Here is a 20148-nt window from a genome sequence, read left to right as displayed (position 1 = left end):
ATCTGTACTAGGTTTTTTGGTCTAGAATATTTCCTTTTTGGAACGGCCATTTGATCCAACATAATAACGACAACTTGGTAAAACTTGTTTATGCCAACACTTAGCTGAATTTGCTTTCTGAGAGAATCTGTAGTCATGGAGGCTTACCGCTCTGGCTTTCTTTCTCTTATATGCCATTAGCCCTTAGCTAAGCCGTCATTAATTGTTTTACATCTTCAACCTTTAACTGTTAACCTGACCGTAAACCGAACCGGCATGTTGTTATTTCTTTTTCAGTTCCTTGCACATCATGCCATCAAAGACACCCACGTCTGTAACTGAGTTCCCTCATCCATTACTTGGGAACATTTAAAAGAGTTCTACCTCATTGGGTTTCTGCCCTCCAAGACTGTCATGTCTTATCGTGCTCCTGACCTGGAAGAGAAATGACCCAATCCAAAAGACGGGGAAGTGATTGTCTTTACTGACCACATGAACCGTGGTTTCTCACCTCCCGGTTCAAAGGTCTTCAGAGAAGTCCTTCATTTTTTCAAACTCCATCCTCGGGACCTTGGACCCAATTCCATATCTAATATTTGCAATTTCCAAGTGCTCTGTGAGGTGTATCTTCAGCAAGAGCCGGCCGTAGAGCTGTTTAGAGAGTATTTTTACCTGAACCGGCAAAACGAATGCACCAACGGTCCTAGCTTAGAACTTGGAGGCATCTCAATTCAGCGCCGGCAGGGTGCTGTCTTCCCTCTTATAGTCTTACCAAGTCACCCAAACGACTGGAACCAAACCTGGTTTTACTGTCAGGACATCTCACCAGCAAACGAGAAGCCATTGCCGGGTTACTGCCCAGATCGTAGTGACTCCAAGTTCACACTTCTAGATAAACTCACTGTCGCTGAATGCAAGAGGCTGCTTCCATCCATCACATGAATCAACGCTTTGTTGGGGAATGGTTTAACCAGAGTAGATCTGACCCGTTGCTGGATCTCATGGCAGGTTATTCCATTAAACCGTCGGTCAAAATTGATGTATGAGTATGGTGGAGGCCCGGACGATTCTCTTCGTCACAGCCCGGTTGAATTAACCGAAGAAGACATTGTCTCAATGTCAAACCTTTTGGTGAATGGAAAATATGAAGACTGCAGCATTGTTGGGTTAAATCCCTTCTGCAAGCTTAACCCAGTACTAGAAGTAAGTATACTCTGATCTCTTTTCCTTTGTGTTTTTCCTAGCTATATTGTTTTTAGCACTGATCTTTCCTCTTATCTTCGCAGGCTAATTCTGACTTTTGGATAGTGAAATATGACCACGAGGCTACCAAGAAGGCGAAAACCGCCACCATGAACGCCAAGAAGACGACCCGGAAATTGAAGAAGAAATAGAAGACCACTGCTGAAGATTTAATGAAACTGGATGACACGTTTGATTCGAAGGTAGCCCTTGATTCCCTTGGCCAATTTTTTAACAATCTTATTGACACTGATCCTTACCAGCATGACACTGGGGCTAGTCAGGCCAGGGAAGCAGAGGTAACTATCATTTCCTCTGACTCAGAGCCCTTACCAAGACACAAAGTTCGACGAGTGATCCGTAAAGTAAGGTTTTCTAACCCTTTAGCTCACTTGGATCCCAACTTTCATTTGAAAAAGCAGCAACATGAAAGCCACCGTGAAGTTGGGTTTGAAGATGAACCGGCTGTCGTCCTTCACCAAACTCCTCGGAAACGCCCGAATGAGGTTTACTTATTTATGTCTTTAACTCTTTTTTAATGGACCTTGCTCCTTGTATTTATTTTAACTCTTTTTTATCCTTTTAGGAGGTGTCTCGTTCCTCTGGTGACTCATCGCAAACACAATTCCCGGCTTTCAAGACTGCTCCCGAGTAATCAGAAACCCTCCTTTCTTTTGGTTTGTTCAATTGTATCTTTATACCGACAATCCTGCAACATTTTTCCTTAGCGGCCAAGCTAAATCCTAAATGGCGAAGGTAGCAAAACCGGCGGAAGACCCGCCAGTGCTGGCATCTGATCCGGCGAGGCCACCTTCTCCATTAGCTAACGCTCCAGAACACCCGCTTATTGACAATGAGGCAAATCCTCCTGAGTCGGCTTTGGATGAAGCCACCGTGAATCCTTCTACAGCTGGTCTGTCAAGCTCAGCCAACCCGCCGGATCCACCTGCCCAAGATGTTCAAATTACTGGGAGCCGCATTGTTGAGCCGGGGAACCCAACCGTGTTGGCTCGCTATACAACAAGGCAGGAGGCGTTGGAGAGGCAGAAAGGTCGCTTTGACATTGCCAACTATGACCGTCTTAATGCCAGTGACATTTTATCTGGCTATCTCAATCATGTACACTCCAGTCGTGAATCTGAGATTGAGATGGTCAAGCAGCTTCAGTTCAAGTATGAGGTACATTTTCCGGTTTACTTGTATTCCTTCAGCCCCCAAGTCTTCAGATTATGAGATAACAGGAATAACCTATAGACTTTAACATATAGGCCGAGACTTTTACTTCTGAATCTTTGCTTGACTTTAATATAACAAAGCTTCACCTATAGTCCCCAAGGACCGGTTTATTTTGATCATAAATGAATCGGTACTTTTAAAATTGTTGTTGAGACCGTCTTCAAAGTACTTAACACTCCGGCTTAACCTTGATAAACTTGCCGAACTGTATACATTAGCCCCCAAGTGCCAAGTGCTGTTACTTTGTAAGGTACTTGAGACTTTGAGTATGTTTGTAAAGTCATAGAAATTTGATTTGTCATACATTAGCCCCCAAGTGTCAAGTGGTTTTTTGTAAAGTACTTGAGACTTGAATCTTGAATTTGTAATTTTGAATCTGAAATGTTTTACAGAACGCCTTGTCTAAATTGAACTCCCAATTGACTGACGCAAAGACCCGGCTAGCAAGTCAGGAGTCGGAAATCAAATCTTCTAAGTCCAAACTGGAAGTAAGCCTTTCTACAATGGAAAATTTGAAGACTAGCTTTGATGCCAAGGAAAAAACTTGGGAAAATGAGAAAGCACTCCTGACCCAGCGAGCTGAGACAGCTAAGACAGCTCTGAAAGAGATTTCAACACAGCTGAACAGGTTAAAAGGTCGGGTGTCTAAAATGGTAGCTGCTATTTTTGGTAAGATGCCTGAGTTGACCTTTTGTGTTTTTTTTGCCAAACCGGAGTATAACCCGCCAACTGACTTTGTGTGTAAACACTTATGCAGGTCCTCGAAGTAAGTATCTGGGCCAAGACCCGTTGATTAAACTGAAGGCAGTATACACTTTGGTTGAACGATTGTATATCGGTGCGCAACGGGCTCTGGCCGCCATCTCCCCTGCTAATCAAGGACCCAACCGGCTCAGCGATGTCCTAAAGAAGTTGTCCATCCTTCCTGCTAGGTTCCAAGAAGTCAAATGCACCTGCGCGTGAGCCGGAGCTTTGACTGCCCTAAGCCGCTCCAAGGCTTGGGTGCCAGACCTAGACCCGGCGGACGTAGTGTCGGAGTAATGGGCCACGGGTAGGCTAACCCGAGGCCCAGAACCTTTCAAGACATCGGGGCTGACTGCGCCCCTCAAGACACTAGGATGGAGAGCCGCCTTCCAGAGGCCGGCTGAAGGAACAACCGACTGCTCGCATGCGGCCGAGTCCTGGAGGAGAGGTCAAGATGGGCCGTCTCCGCCTGGCGGCTTCCAAAGAAACCGACCACGGGGAGCCGGCCCATGACGCCAACAAAGCCCATATCCTTATCAGGGGGGATGGGACGGGGAGTGGCAACAGTAAAGGCCACTCCCTCCCCTTTTCCATGGGATGGCTAGCCCACAATGTGTCGTACCAACGGAGATCTCCGTCCGGCGATGCACTGTTGCCGTGCCATCCCTGACATCAGCAACAGTGGGCGGAGTCCTGCGCCCACGATGGCCTGTCGGTATGGCCCATGGACGATGGGCCCTACCGGTCAGTGAGAGTCCAGGAGACGGCAATAGCGCCAAGAGTCGGACCCAAGGAAGCCGGCCCCCAGAAGTCGGCGTGCCCCTCCCAAGGGTCCCACATGCCATTAACCAGACGAGACGGGGAGTGGCTACAATAATCGCCCGCCAGGTGGCGGAGCTGTAGCCACGACCCCATGACCAAGCATGTGTCATTAGAGGCACGGCTACAGTAATCAGCAGCCGGCAGGACCCGCAGGCGGCGGGTACGGCCTGTCGGCTCCGTACCAGACCAGTCGACGAGGCCCACCAGCCGGCGGGCCCCAGCAGTCGACATAGAAGCCGGCGGGCGAAGAGACTGAAGCCTGCGCCCAGTCGGTTTACCATTGTAACCCTGGGGGTAGGCCTATATAAACCCCCCAGGGCACCCATGCAAAGGGTTCCGATCCATTTTAGAATTAGACCAGGCCTTAGAACAGGAGGAGAGCTAGCCTAGTCCCCTCCTATCCACAGATACCGCTCGTGGAGCACCATTGTACTCACTTTGCCTTAGTGATCATGCGGAGACCCCGCAGAGCAGGACTAGGGGTGTTATCTCCTAGGAGAGCCCCGAACCGGGGTAAAGTTCACCGGCGTTCGTGTCTATGCCTCATCCCGTTTCCAGGCACCGGCGACGTTCTACTTGCCCCCACCATGATAAGCCATCCATTGACATATGTCGCACCCAACCCCCGACATTTGGCGCCCACCGTGGGGCCTGGTACACCGTCGTCCGGAGACCTGTTCTGGACAGAACCCTTTTCCTCCCTGGCGAGCGCAGCCAGCTCGGCACGCCAGACGGAGTCTGCGCCAACGCGCTGCATGGCGCTGAAATCGCCTGCGCGGCCAGTTACCTCGCCGATATTGTAGGCGAGGTCCGCCTCTCCGACGAGCGCGCATCCGACGCGGGCACAGACGGCCCTGAGAGCCTCCTCGTGGGCCTCCTTGATCAACTTCACGTCGCCAGCGAGCCAGCTGGGGACTTGGAGTCCGTAGGCTCCACTGATCCGATGTTGGTCGACTCCGACACCGTGTCGCTTGACACGTTCCCCACCAACGTGGTGGTCTACGACAAGCCACTTCCTCGCACGGAGAGCGGCAGAAGCACCGTCACGGAAGTGCTTGTCATCGATCATGGCGAGCACTCCGGCGGGGGTGATTACGACCCGCTCCACGCGGCGCTGCAAGACCTAGCAGCACCCATCCCTGAAGATGCCGACGTCGAGACGCTGGAGGCACGCCGCCTTCAGCTAGTCGAAGGCACCAAAAAGCTGGCCAGCATGGGACGCCTGTTAGAAGCCTACCAGCGCGAGATGGACCGCGCGGTGGGTGGCACGCCGGCTCCAGCTGGGCCTAGCCGCCTTGGCACGGTCCAGCAGCGCGGTGCGGCTATCGCTGATCTGTTCGGGGCGAATCGCCCCGTCTACGCCACACCTGCGGAGAATATTCGAGCCGCCCAAGGCGGCGGCAGACGAGTTGGACAAGTTCGAGGCGCAGAGCGTCGCTTGATGACAGAGCGCGTCCAGTGACTCCTTGATGCGCCTGCTGAGCAGAACGAGGCCGGTTGCCACACTGATGCGCCGCGCCGACGGAATGACAACCCGCTTCCGCGCCAAGACAAAGGCGCGGAGTCTCGGACGTCGACTGGTGGCATCCGCGCAAGAAAAGACAAGGAGCCGGCTGCCAACCGCAGTCGGACTCGCATCACCATGGAGCGCGACCGAGATGGCCGCCCAAGAACAGTGGAGCGACGGGACTACTGTCTGCCTCCTCCCCCTCGGAGGGAAAGGTGAGTCTCCCCGCTGCCTGTTGATCACCCGACGCTCGGCGACCGCCTTGGCCGCCGAGAGGGAGTCGGTGAGAATGACGCCCGCCATCGGATCGACCGCCTCCACCGATCCCTGGCGCTTGAAGAAGAAGATGAGTTGGGTCCGCCGTGTTTTGGCCCCCGCATCCGAGGCGAGCCATTCCCCAAAGGGTTCACGCTCCCCAAAGACACGCCCAAGTACACCGGCTCCGTGAAGTCAGAGGACTGGCTGGTCGACTACTCAACGGCCGTCAGCATAGCGAATGGCAACAAGCGTGTTGCTGTGAAATACGTTCCACTCATGCTCCAGGGCTCGGCCCGGACGTGGTTGAACAGCTTAAGGCCCCGCAGCATCAACAGTTGGGTTGACTTCACCGACACCTTTGTCCGCAACTTCACCAGGACATACAAGCGACCTCCCAAACCCCGCCAGCTCTCCTTGTGCGTGCAGGGCCCCAGGGAGTCAGCTCGCGACTACCTCACGCACTGGGCCGAGCTCCGCAACTCTTGCGAGGGCGTGCACGAGGTGCAGGCTATTGAGTACTTCACTGCAGGTTGCCGAGAGGGCACCCTCCTCAAGCACAAACTTCTCTGCGACGAGCCGGAAACCCTCGATGAGGTGCTAATCATAGTAGCCAAATACGCCACGGCCGACTCCTCCATGAAGACGGAGATTAATGTCAGCGCAACCGGTGAAGTAGCTCCTCAGGCTCCCCGAACCCCAGTCGGAGACACCAGTCGGCGTCAACAGCAGAACGACCACGAGCGTAAAGCCCCCCCCCCCCCCCCGCCGACTTCCACCAGTCGGCAGGTGGCAACAGTTGAAGACCAACAGCCGGAAGGGCAGCCTCCGCCTAGACGTCAGAAGGGCGGCAAGTCCAACTGGCAGCCGGCTTTCTCATATGAGAAGACTCTGGATGGACCCTGCAAGTCCCACAGTGCTGCGAAGCCGTCCAACCACACCACTCGGAAATGCCACTGGCTCACCAGGATCGCCAAGGGCGATGGCCTTGTGCCTCCCCCACCTGCTGGGCAGCCGCCTCCCCCTCCGCCCCAGCAGCCGGTGGTCAGTCCAGTCGGCGTAGTGCAAGACAAGTACCCAGAAGAGCAGGGAGCATACGTCGTGTTCACCAGTGTGGCCGACGATCGACGCAGCAGACGGCTGCAGCAGCAGGAGGTGAATGTAGTAGCAGCTGACGCCCCAGAGTTCATGCACTGGTCTGAGAAGCCCATCAGTTGGAGTCGGGCTGACCACCCCGAAGTAATGCCCAGACCCGGCTCCTATGCTTTGGTTTTGGACACCACCTTTGCCACGGAGAAGCGAGCTGCTCGTTTCTCCAGAGTCCTGATAGACGGCGGCAGCAGCATCAACATCTTGTACAAAGACACCATCGAGAAGTTGGGAATCAGGCAGAGGCAACTGCAGTGCAGCCGGATGGTGTTCCATGGCATAGTCCCTGGCCTTTCCTGCTCGCCAATCGGCAAGATCTTGATCGACGTCCTCTTCGGAGACAAAGATCATTTCTGCCGTGACTCAATATGGTCCGAGGTGGTGGACCTAGAGAGCCCATACCATGCACTGCTTGGCCGGCCAGCCCTGGCCAAGTTCATGGCAGTCCCCCGCTATGCCTACCTCAAGATGAAGATGCCGAGTTCTAAGGGGATTTTGACCAAAACTGGCAACTACAAGAAGTCGTCCGCCTGTGCGTCAGAGAGGAGTCGGCTGGCCGAGTCCCTCGTGATTGCAGCTGAGAAGCGGCTGCTAGATCAAGTTGTGGTGATGGCAAGCTGGCATCCAGAGATGTCGCCTGATCCCAAAGAGTTGGAAGCTGAGGGCTTGTTCAAGCCGGCCAAGGAGACAAAGAAGATACCTTTGGACCTAGAGCACCTAGAGAGTTATGCTATCGTAGGAGCCCACCTCGATAGCAAATAGGAAGGCGAGCTCGTCGATTTCCTCCATGAGAATCGAGACATCTTCGCATGGTCCCCCAAGGACATGCCAGGTGTCCCGACGGAATTCGCCGAGCACAAATTACACGTCCGATCTGATGCCACACCAGTCAGACAGCCTTTACGCCGATTGTCAGAAGAGAAGAGGCGAGTTGTCGGAGAGGAGATAGCCCGGCTACTCGCAGCCAGCTTCATCATGGAAGTATTCTTCCCAGAATGGCTGGCCAACCCGGTCCTGGTACTGAAGAAGAACAAGCAATGGCGAATGTGTATTGACTACACAAGCCTCAACAAAGCATGCCCCAAGGACCCGTTCTCCTTGCCAAGGATCGACCAAGTGATAGACTCAACGGCCGGATGCGAGCTGTTGAGTTTCTTGGATGCATATTTAGGGTATCACCAGATCAAGTTAAACCCAGCCGACAGGCTGAAGACTGCCTTCATCACGCCGTTTGGAGCTTTCTGCTACCTAACCATGACGTTTGGCTTAAGGAACACCGGTGCCACTTTCCAACGATGCATGCAGAAGTGTCTCCTCAAGTAGCTTGGCAGAAATGCTCACGTCTACGTAGATGATGTGGTGGTGAAGACAGAGAAGCATGGAACACTGCTGGAAGACCTCAAGGAGACCTTTGAGAACTTGCGCCGATTTCAGATCAAGCTCAACCCGGAGAAGTGCGTCTTCAGAGTACCAGCCGGCCAGCTCCTTGGTTTCCTGGTCTCCGAACGCGGCATAGAATGCAACCCTATGAAGATCAAGGCAATTGAGAGGATGGAGGTACCCAGCCGACTGCTGGACGTACAAAAATTCATCGGCTGTTTGGCGTCCGTCAGCCGATTCATCAGTCGGCTGGGCGAGAAGGCTCTTCCCCTGTACCAACTCATGAAGAAGACCTTATTTTTCGAGTGGAACCACAAGGCAGACGAAGCATTTTTCCAACTAAAGAAGATGCTGGCAACTCCACCAGTTTTGGCGGCTCTAACTCCTAAGGAGCCCATGCTCCTCTACATCGCCGCCACCAGCCGTGTGGTCAGCGCGGTCATTGTAGTAGAACGCAAGGAGGAAGGCAAAGCACTACCAGTTCAGAGACCGGTATATTATTTGAGTGAAGTACTGTCGACCTCCAAGAAAAACTACCCCCACTACCAGAAGATGTGCTATGGTGTGCATTTTGCCGCCAAGAAATTGAAGCCTTACTTCCAAGAACATCCAATCACTGTGGTCTGCACGTCTCCTCTAGCCGAGATCATCGGCAGCCCAGACGCTTCGCGACGAGTGGCCAAGTGGGCCATAGATTTGGCCCCCTACACCATCTACTACCAGCCTCGCACTGCCATCAAGTCACAAGCGCTGGCCGACTTCCTCGTTGACTGGGCTGAAACCCAGTACCTACCACCAGCGCCCGACTCCACCCATTGGCGAATGCACTTCGACGGCTCCAAAATGCGCACCGGCTTGGGAGCCGGCATCGTCCTCACCTCTCCCAAGGGCGACAAGCTCAAGTATGTGCTGCAAATCCATTTTGCCGCCTCCAACAACATCGCTGAGTATGAGGCACTCATTCATAGACTCCGGCTAGCCAAAGAACTCGGCATTCGCCAGATCCTGTGTTATGGTGACTCCGACTTGGTGGTCCAGCAGTCGTCAGGCGATTGGGACACCAAAGACGCAAACATGGCGAGCTACCGCTTCCTCATACAGCAACTCAGCGGGTATTTTGAGGGATGCGAGTTTCTCCATGTGCCAAGAAACGACAACGACCAAGCAGACGCCCTGGCGCGTATCAGTTCCACCCGTCAGGCGATACCGTCCGGCGTCGCCCTCCAGCGCCTCCTCAAGCGGTCAGTCAAGGCATCACCGGAGTCAGACTCCATTTTCGTGTCGGCTCCTCCTGAAGTAGTCGGATCCGACTCAAGGGCCCCCGCAGACGGTGCGAGTATTCCGGCAGGCGGCGCAACGATCGTGGTAGTCGCACCCGGCCGGGGGACTGCGGAGCCCGGCCCGGAGGCTTCGGAGCCCGGCCCGGGGACTGCGCCATTCTGCCCGGGGACTTCATCGACACAGCAAGCGGCTGCCGAATCCAACCCGCCGCCTCCCGTCCCAGCCACCCTCATCCAACTCGCAGTATTGGCAGTTGCAGAAATTGCAGCACCTTCATGGGCCCAGCCCATCCTCAAAATCATGGTGGATAAAGAGCTGCCGGCCGATGAGATCTCGTCTCGGCAAGTACAACGCCGGGCGGCAGCGTACGCCATCATCAATAGAGAGCTCGTAAGGCGCATCATCTCTGGTATTCACCAGTGGTGTGTGGAGCCAGAGCAAGGCCAGGCAATCCTCAAAGACACCCATCAAGGCGAATGTGGCCATCTCGCGGCTTCAAGAGCACTCGTCGCTAAAGCTTTCCGCCATGGCTTCTTCTGGCCGACTGCTCTTGAAGACGCCAAGTCTCTAGTCCAAAAATTCAAGGGATGCCAGAAGTACCGCTCTAGGCCTTATCAGCCGGCTTCGGCACTCAAGACTATTCCTATTGCCTGGCCCTTTGCTGTTTGGGGCCTGGACATGGTCGGACCATTCAAGACGGCGTGAGGTGGTTTGACTCATTTACTTGTCGAAGTGGACAAGTTCACCAAGTGGATAGAGGCAAAGCCAATCAAGAGTTTGAATGGGCCGACTATTGTGACCTTCATCTCCGACATCACAATTCGGTACAGCATACCGCACAGCATCATCACCGACAACGGCACAAACTTTGCCAAAGGTGCCTTGGCCCGTTTCTGTGCGACGTAGGGCATCCGACTGGACTTAGCGTCCGTTTCCCATCCACAGTCCAACGGCCAAGTAGAGCGAGCAAATGGCTTAATCATGTCTAGCATCAAGCCCCGGCTGGTCGAGCCTCTGGAGCGCTTGGTAGGCTGCTGGCTTGATGACTTGCCAGCCGTCCTCTGGAGCCAGTGCACGACTCCAAACAAATCAACCGGCTTCACTCCCTTCTTCCTCGTCTACGGTGCCGAGGCCGTCATCCCAACGGACATAGAGTTCAACTCCCCTTGAGTCACCATGTACACCGAGTAGGAAGCGGAGGAAGCACGTCAAGACATCGTCGATTTGCTAGAAGAGGGCCGGCTGTTGGCACTCAGCCGGTCCAGCATCTACCAGCAGAGCCTATGCCGATACTACAATCGGAAGGTCAAGCCGTGATCTTTCTAAGAAGGAGACCTTGTGCTTCGGCTGATTCAGAGAACAGCTGGCCAGCACAAGCTCTCAACACCTTGGGAAGGCCCCTTCATCATCAGCAAGGTGTTGGGCAATGACTCCTACTACCTGATCAACGCTTAGAAGCCCCGAGCGCGCAAAAGGGACGACTCCGGCAAAGAAAAGGAGCGGCCATGGAATGCAAATCTCCTCCGAAGATTTTACAGTTAAATGCAGCATGTATCACGCTACCTTTTGTATTAAAATACGAAGACTTTGGGCCCCTCGAGAAGATCTCGGGGATTGCCTTCTTTTATCTATATGATAACGAGTTATGCCTATGAGTATGTTGTTCTTTACCGATTGGCACCGGGTTCGACTAGTCGGCCCGGAGACTTGCCGTCTTGAGATATGAAATGACTTCCTGTAGCCGGACAAGTAGTGTGTGGCACTCAAGCCATCTCCTGTTAGAAGCCGCAGATCGCAGAGCGACTGACTGGCAAGCAGGAGTAAGGTAGAATGGGTGTCCATATGAAAAATGGCTAAGGACTCAAGGCATGCACATAGCTTAAGCCGGTTTCCAGCTTTTTTGCAACCGACTCTCAAGCAGCCGGCTCGTCATTTTCTAAATTAACTTGCTAAAAACTCTAAATGGCTAACTACTTGCCTCCCAAAGAAGCCAAGTATTTGATCTAGCGGCAGTCCGCAGAGCGGCTGTCCGACTAGCCAAAGGGCAACCAAGGGAAGGCAACAAAGGAAAAAAGCCAAAGAGCAATAAGCAAGAAGAGATAGAATGTGGATAAAATATTTACATAGAAAGGCCCTTGGCCGAATCATCAAATAGGAGTTCAAGATACGCCCACACCCAGTGGGTGGAATTGTGCAAAATAACAAGTTCATTGGGACTACTAAGCAGGAAAAACAAAGATAAAGTGGCAGCCTAGGAAGCCGCGGACGGACTCGGAGGAGCAGAGGGGTCGGCAGTGCTAGTTGGCATGGCAGTCGGCTGGTTGGTCTCCGCCTGATCACCCCTGGCGACAGCTGGCTCAGTTGTGCGCGGCTCATTGCTAGAGGCACGGTGGGGCTGGGGCTGGCCGTCTGCCTCGACCTCTGGCGCCTCCTCCTCGCCTTACTCTTCGCCACTGGAGTCAATCACCTCCGTCGAATCCTCGCCGTCGTCCGGGTTCAGCCCGAACCACTCTGGCGGCGCCTCCTCGCCGTTCTCAGCCCGCTCTGGGACAAAGACACTAGTGTTGGTGTACTCAGCGATCGATGCGGCGCACCTGACGAGATCGTCCTCCACCGTTGCCAGCTCCACCTGAGCTTTGAGCCGGAACGTGGATAACTGGGCTAAACTCAGCCCAGGATACCACGCCTTGGCGAACTCCAAGGCCCGGCGGGCTCCGGCCTGGGCTGCAGAACCCTTCCAGGCCTCAAGACGGTCGGCTGGCACCTCCAACCAATCGGCAGTCCGACTGGGGGTGCATGGCGCCTGCATGTCTGGCCACAGGGCGGCAATCGCCTGGGCGCCGACATGTTGAAGCCGGCGCAGCATCCGGTGGGCTGGCCGAAGGTGGACCTCGATGCTGAGGACCTGCTCGCCAAGAGTCCGGGGGGGCGATGGCGGCAATCTGTGTGTCGTCCGCCCTCCGTGCTTCACGATCAGCCTCAATGGCTTGGTTGGTGGCGTACGAGTGGCCAGGAAAGAAGTTTGCTAAAGAAGAAGACCGAAGGAACATGGTTAAGAATTTTAAGGCCGACTCGACTAGCAGTCGAGTCGGCCCAGAAAAGGAAATAAGGGGAAGCTCACCATCGACGAGATCTTCGATTGCTTGGAAGTCGGAGACTAGTGTCGCCTCTTTGTCGGTCCAGGAGGAGCGCTCCGACGCAAATTCGGCGAGAAGGGCGGCCTCCTTGTCCTCCGCCTCCCTCTGGGCCCTCTAGAGCAGCTCCTTCTGCTCCGCCAGCTGCGCAGCCAGCCGGTCGTGCTCCCCCGTCAGCCGGCCACAGTCCTCCTCCCTAATGTGCAGCGCGGTGTTGACTTCGCCCAGCTGCTGCTGAAGGGCGGCGTTGGCCTCTGAAAAAGGAGGGGGAAGGATGTCGATCGTCTGCAAAAAGAAAGGTCACAGGGGAGATCCGGCCCGACTACTCAGCAGTCGGCCCGAATCTTGGGGACTACAACCCGCGGGTGCACCAGCGCGCCCCCGTAGAGAAAGAAGAGGACTTACCCGGGCTGTCCGACAAGTCGGCGGTCCACTTGGCCAGCTCCTCGACGTTGGCATTGAAGGAGGTCACGCGGAGATTATGGTAATCCTGCATCAAATTTTAGAAAAAAGCATTGGTACTTGGAACTCACTGGTTAGAGTTTTGAGCCGCCTGCTCAGCAGCCGGCCCGAAACTCGGGGACTACACCTAGTGGGTGCGCTGGCGCACCCCCACAAAGAAAAAACAAGGAAGGCTGCATACCCGGATGGCCGTTCGTGACGCCAGGTATGCCTTGGTGCACTCCTTGATGGCGTCGCCCTCCGCCCGGAGCTTGGCTTGGACGTCCAAGAGCGCGCAGTTCAACGGGCCCGTCCCACCTGCCCGCACCCACCCGGTGGGCGCGGCGCTCGACACCTCGGTGTCCGGGATCGAGGAGCTCACAGCGCCGGTCTCGAGAGGACGCTGCACTGAGGCCGCCTTCGCGAGACAACGGCTTGTCGGCGTACTGACCTCAAGGGCCAAGCCCGTCGCCGCCGCACCTCTGGTTGGCGGCATTGGCGGATCCGCCGGTTGCCCTCCTAGCGCGCCTCCGGAGGGTGGCGGTGGCGGCACAATGACCTCTGGTGTAGCAGTGACGTCGGCGTCCCTCTCCATGACCGGGTTCTCGTCGCCGGCTTCCCCAGTCTGCGCCGAGAACTCTGGTGGCGGTGGTGCGGAGTTCAAGGGGACGACGAACACCGCCAACTGACGGCGTGCGGCTTCCTCGGCATGATTCTTCTCCGTATCGGTGGCCTCGGCCTCTGCCAGCTTCTTGAGGGCGGCAGCCTCCGCCTTGTCGGCTTCCGCCTTCTTCAGACGGGCGGCTTCCCGCCCCTCGCGCGCCTCCCGTGCTTTCCACTCCGTCGCCTCCCGGAGGTCGGCGGCGGGGTCAACCCGTCGGGTGGTGGAGGAGGTCTCCGCCGACTTCACGACGGAGCCGGCGGACGACTTCTCAAGAGAGAGAGGGGCCCTGAAGCCAGAAAACAAATGAATTTCAGACACACTCAATAAAGAAATACGAAGGTACGAAGGGATGTGGTGCTTACGCTGAAATAAGCTGCGACGTCTTCACCACCTTGTGAAAGCGGTTGGCCTTTGCGACCGCTTCGTCCCACTTGGTCGCCGCGGCCGAGCCCTTTGGCTTCATTGGCCGATTGCCAAACAGACTCGCCCCGGCCCTGCGCTTCTTCCCGCCGCCTTGGGCGTCCGGCGGAGCTGACGAGCCCGCGGCTGACTGGCCGGCTCCTGGCTGGTGGCGGGGGATGACCTCCTCGTCTTCATCGGGCCAGTCCTCAAGACTGGCCCCAAGTCTCGGGCCGCCTGCTGCGCCGCCTCCTCCCTCGGTGTCGTCCTGCAAGGCCGCCTCCCCCAGGTCGGGGTCGTCAACATCACTCTCCACCTGGTCGGGGAGGAATTCGCAGTCCGGCCCCGCGGTGCCGGCTATTGGCTGGAGGAGGGGGTTCTGACCAAAGCCGGCTGGTCTGATCGGACAAAACGGACTTGGCAACGAAGTAGTCAGAGAGAAAGAGAAAAAGAAAAAATGACTCACCAGAGGCGGAGGGGCGGCACGTGAATACGGCTCCTTGCCGAACTGCCACTCCTCTCTAAGGTCGCAGCTCGCCAGATAGTTCACCATGTAGGCCACCTCCTCGTGTGGCATCTCCTTGGTGCACATCCGACTCAGGTCCCAGTGCCCGCTCATCTGGCAGATCATGTGGGGGCGACTTTGTAGAGGGAGCACTCGGCGCGCCACGAAGGCGGCCAGCAAGTCTGGCCCGGTCAGGCCCTCCGACTGCACCAGTACTCGAAGCCGTGCAACGGCACCGGCTCCCGCAGGCGTCCACGTCCGGGCCCGGTGCGACCAGTTGGGTTGCCTCCCAGCCGGTGGGCCGGCTATAAAGGCGGCAGGTTGATCCAGTCGTCCTCCGCGGAGACGGTCTTCACGTAGAAGTACGACCACTGCCACATCTTCACCGACTTGATCAGCTTGATGGTGGGAAATGGGTTGTCGGCCCCCGACCTCCGCACGGCGATGAGCGCGCCGCACTGAGCCGGCACGCCTGGGCTTGGGTGCCGAGCTTGGTGTAGAAGAACTCCCCCCAGAGCTCTATGGTGGGGAGAACGCCGATGAAGCCCTCTCACAGGGTGACGAAGGCGGACAGCAGCACCACCATGTTGGGGGTGAGGTGGTGCGGCTGGAGTGCGTAGAACTCAAGGAAGGAGCGGAATAAGCTGCTCGCCGGCAGGCCCAGGCCGCGCAGGCAGTGCGAGCGGAAGACGACCCGCTCGTCCTCCTGCGGTGCCAGCGAGATTTCCTCCCTCGGCGCGAGATGAACCCGAATGAGGTCCTCGCTGGGCAACCGACGCGTCTTGTGGAGGAAATCGATGTGGTCGTCGTGAACCTCCGAACCGTCCCAGGTGCCGGAGTACGCCGTAGGGGGCGTGACGGCAGAGGAAGAGCTCATCGTGAGCAGATTGCCGTAGTGCTCGACGTAGCTTGAGGTGCGGCAGAGAGAGAGAGAGAGAGAAAAAAGAAGAAGAAGCAGTGGGGAGGTGGGACGCGCGTGCTCCGCCGTTTCCCCTCCTCCCCTTACTTATAGCCCAGTGGGCTGCGAAGCCGAGGGGGCGGTTGTGGGATTTACTGCGCCCACTACTCCACGCCCCCCACGTTTATCACACAAAATTACTACGCACGGTAATTCCCTGGGAACCTCAACTGCCCCCACGGCCGCAGCGGATCCTCTCGCGTGCCGAGGCGTGGTAGTGGCGGGCCTCGCCTGTAGACATGTCCCGTCTCGCGGATGGGCATGCGGGCTGGCTCGGCCACTGGTTGCCACGCGGTGGGCACGGAATGGGTGGCGGTCAGGAAGCTTAGCTCACACGCTACTGAGTTCCCGCCGAGGAATTCGAAAGCATTTTTGAACAAGTCAAAGTCCGGCGACTCCGACTCCTGGCAGTCGGCCCGGCAGAAGTCAAACGAGGTCTCACCTCAAGCACTCGAAGAAAGAAACAGTTGAGGCTCCTCGGCTGATCGTCTGTGGCGCCTCACCAGCTTCGGGGACTACTGTCGGAGTAATGGGCCACAGGTAGGCTAACCCGAGGCCAAGAACCTTTCAAGACATCGGGGCTGACTGCGCCCCTCAAGACACCAGGATGGAGAGCCGCCTTCCAGAGGCCGGCTGAAGGAACAGCCGACTGCCCGCATGCGGCCGAGTCCTGGAGGCGAGGTCGAGACGGGCCGGCTCCGCCTGGCAGCTTCCAAAGAAGCCAGCCATGGGAAGTCGACCCACGACGCCAACAAAGCCCATATCCTTATCAGGGGGGATGGACGGGGAGTGGAAACAGTAAAGCCCACTCCCTCCCCTTTTCCATGGGATGGCTAGGCCATAGTGCATCGTACCAACGGAGATCTCCGTCCGGCGATGCACTATTGCCGTGCCATCCCTGACATCAGCAATAGTGGGTGGAGTCCTACGCCCACGACGGCCTGTCGGTACGGCCGATGGACGATGCGCCCTACCGGTCAGTGAGAGTCCAAGAGACGGCAATAGCGCCACCAGTCGGACCCGAAGGAAGCCGGCCCCCAGAAGTCGGCCTGCCCCTCCCAAGGGTCCCACACGTCATTAACCAGACGAGACAGGGAGTGCCTACAGTAATAGCCCGCCAGGTGGCGGAGCTGTAGCCACGACCCCATGACCAAGCCTGCGTCATTAGAGGCACGGCTACAATAATCAGCAGCCGACAGGACCCGCAGGCGGCGGGTACGGCCTGTCGGCTCCGTACCAGACTAGTCGGCGGGGCCCACCAGCCGGCGGGCCCCAGCAGTCGGCAGAGAAGCCGGCGGGCGAAGAGACTGACGGTTGGGCCCTGCGCCCAGTCGGTTTACCATTGTACCCCTGGGGGGTAGGCCTATATAAACCCCCAGGGCACCCATGCAAAGGGTTTCGATCCATTTTAGAATTAGACCAGGCCTTAGAATAGGAGGAGAGCTGGCCTAGTCCCCTCCTATCCATAGATACCGCTCGAGGAGCACCATTGTACTCACTTTGCCTTAGTGATCATGTGGAGACCCCGCAGAGCAGGACTAGAGGTGTTATCTCCTAGGAGAGCCCCGAACCTGGGTAAAGTTCGTCGGCGTTCGTGTCTACGCCTCATCCCGTTTCCAGGCACCGGCCACGTTCTACTCGCCCCCACCATGATAAGCCATCCATTGGCATATGTCGCACCCAACCCCCGACACGTAGCAAGAGGCTATCCTACTGTGAAGGAGGACGGGTCTCCTTTTGACCAGGATGACTTCATAGCCTGCGTACGCGAAGTCCGGCCTCAGGCGACTAGTCTTGGAGATGACACCAATGTGGACAAGTACCAGCCTGGTTTTGATAGTGAGAATAAGAAGATGGCCACTCCCTCATACAAAGTAACAGATCTGATCCCACCAGTGAGAGAAGATACATTTGCCACGGAAGTTGACCCGATCGGCCTGATTGACGATGAAGCCGAATTTGTCGCCATGAACGGCTTTGATTGGTCAAAACCCAACTTTCAGCAAACAGAAGGTGGTGAACCGGCGAGGGAGGGACGATGATCATCTTCATGGGCTTATAAAGCCTTGTAATAACTTATTTAAAACACCGCATGTTTGCTTATGCCATCGCGCATAAAACACTTCTATGCAAGTCTGTGTTTCCAGATGCCAATGTATGCATCGTTTTAATGTTTGTCTCTGCAATGTTTGAACTCTGCTCCTGTAACTACAAAGAAAAGACTGGCATGGCGGTTTAGAACCAAATGGGTTTAAACACCTAATTTTGAGCCAATATATTTACCTCAATAAAAGCAGAGACAAATATAAATAAAGGATAAGGTCTAATACCAACTCTTTAGTTAACGCAGCACATAAGCGCGTATAGGTAATAACCATACCTTGTCCCTTTTGATCCTTAGATCACCGTTTTAAATAATCCGGGTGATTGAATTTGATAACTCAATATTTATGAAAAGTCAATGCCTATTGAATACTCAATGATCATTATACCTTAGTGGCTCGTACCTTTTGATCCTTGAACCATCGGCTTGAATGACCCGAACGGCGGTGTTGTCCAGTAATTGAGCCAGTGAAGAAGACCAGGCTAATTTATTTGTAATATTGAAACAACAAAAAATTAAAAGGCACACAACAGATAACAAGCATAATTTTAACCCTGTATTCAAAAGGTTGGGGTATCTGATTCGAATACGATTAGTAAACTGGACCAAAGGTGTTAAGAGAAGGTTCGAATACGACCATATAGCCCCTAGTGGCTTTGGCGTTGCGCCGATCAAGAGGTTACCGACAGCTATGTTCTCTTTGGTTCGAATACTACCTATGTTTGAATAGGAAGCCCCCAAATGACCTTGGGAGGTTTTTAACGAACCTGATTCGAATACGATCCAAGTCGGACTCAAAAGGGGTTAAGCTATGATTCAGATACGATCAAGACGCCCCCAGATGAGTTTGTCCTTGAGCCGATCAAGAGGGTTATGACAGCTATGTTCTCTTTGGTTCGAATACGACCTATGTTTGAACAGGAAGCCCCCAAGTGACCATGAGATTTGCAGCTAGATTCGTATACGATCATAAGCTGGACCAAAAAGGTTAAACCTGATTCAAATATAATCAGCTCCTTAATAGTCATTTGTAAATAAAAAATAATAAGGATGCATAATCTTTGAAAAGAAAAGAGACCGATGGTATTACTTTATTGCTTATCATAGTATATAAAACGTGAACGTATGTACACGATGAGAGTCGGTGGCTCAGGTGTAGTATGGACGAAGTTGAGCAATGTTCCACGGCCGGCGGGTCTCTTCCTCTGACTTACGTGAGTCTTTGTGCTCTCGAACGTCAATGAGGTAATATGACCCATTGTTTAAATTCTTACTAACCACAAAGGGTCCTTCCCAAGGTGGGGATAGCTTGTGTGCATCTGATAGATCCTGGATGAGCCAGAGCACCAAGTCGCCTTCCTGAAAAGTCCTGGACTTAACCTGGCGGTTGTGATAACGACACAGGTCCTGTTGATAAATTGTTGACCGGGACGCTACTAAGTCTCTTTCTTCATCCAACAAGTCAAGTGCATCCTGTCTGGTTTGTTCATTGTTAGCTTCAACATAAGCCGCCACACGGGGCGAGTCATGACGGATGTCACTAGGCAACACTGCTTCTGCTCCATAAACCATGAAGAAAGGTGTGTAACTTGTAGACCTATTGGGTGTAGTGTTGATACTCCATAACACTGAGGGTAATTCCTCTACCCAGCAACCCGGCGTTCGCTGTAAAGGAACCATAAGCCGGGGTTTTAGCCCTTTCAAAATTTCCTGATTGGCTCTCTCAGCTTGACCATTGGATTGAGGATGAGCTACAGAAGAAACATCAAGCCGGATGTGCTCTCATTGACAAAACTCTTCCATAGCCCCTTGGGACAGATTAGTGCCATTGTCTGTGATAATATTGTGTGGAAAGCCGAAACGGAAGATCACTTTTCTCATGAACTGAACCGTCGTAGCTGCGTCATACTTAGTCAGGGCTCCGCCTCAACCCACTTGGTGAACTTATCAACTGCCACTAGGAGATGTGTATTTTTATATTTAGACCTTTTGAAAGGTCCTACCATGTCAAGCCCCCAGATCGCAAACGGCCAACTGATTGGAATCATCCGGAGCTCTTGAGCCGGCATATGCGCTCGTCGTGCAAATTTTTGACATCCATCACATCTACCGACCAGATCTTCTGCATCAGTGTGAGCCGCCAACCAGTAAAAACCGTGACGACACGCCTTGGCCACTAAAGATTTTGACCCGGCGTGATGACCACAATCGCCTTCATGGATCTCACGAAGGATTTCTTGACCTTCTTCGGGGGAAACACATCGTTGAAATGCTCCGGAAACACTGCGATGATACAACTCTCCATCTGAAATCGTCATGGACTTAGACCGCCGGGTTATCTGTCGTGC

Source organism: Triticum urartu, chromosome 5 (genome assembly GCF_003073215.2).
Source record: "Triticum urartu cultivar G1812 chromosome 5, Tu2.1, whole genome shotgun sequence".
Taxonomy (NCBI): domain Eukaryota; kingdom Viridiplantae; phylum Streptophyta; class Magnoliopsida; order Poales; family Poaceae; genus Triticum; species Triticum urartu.
Note: the sequence above shows the minus strand (reverse complement) of the source record.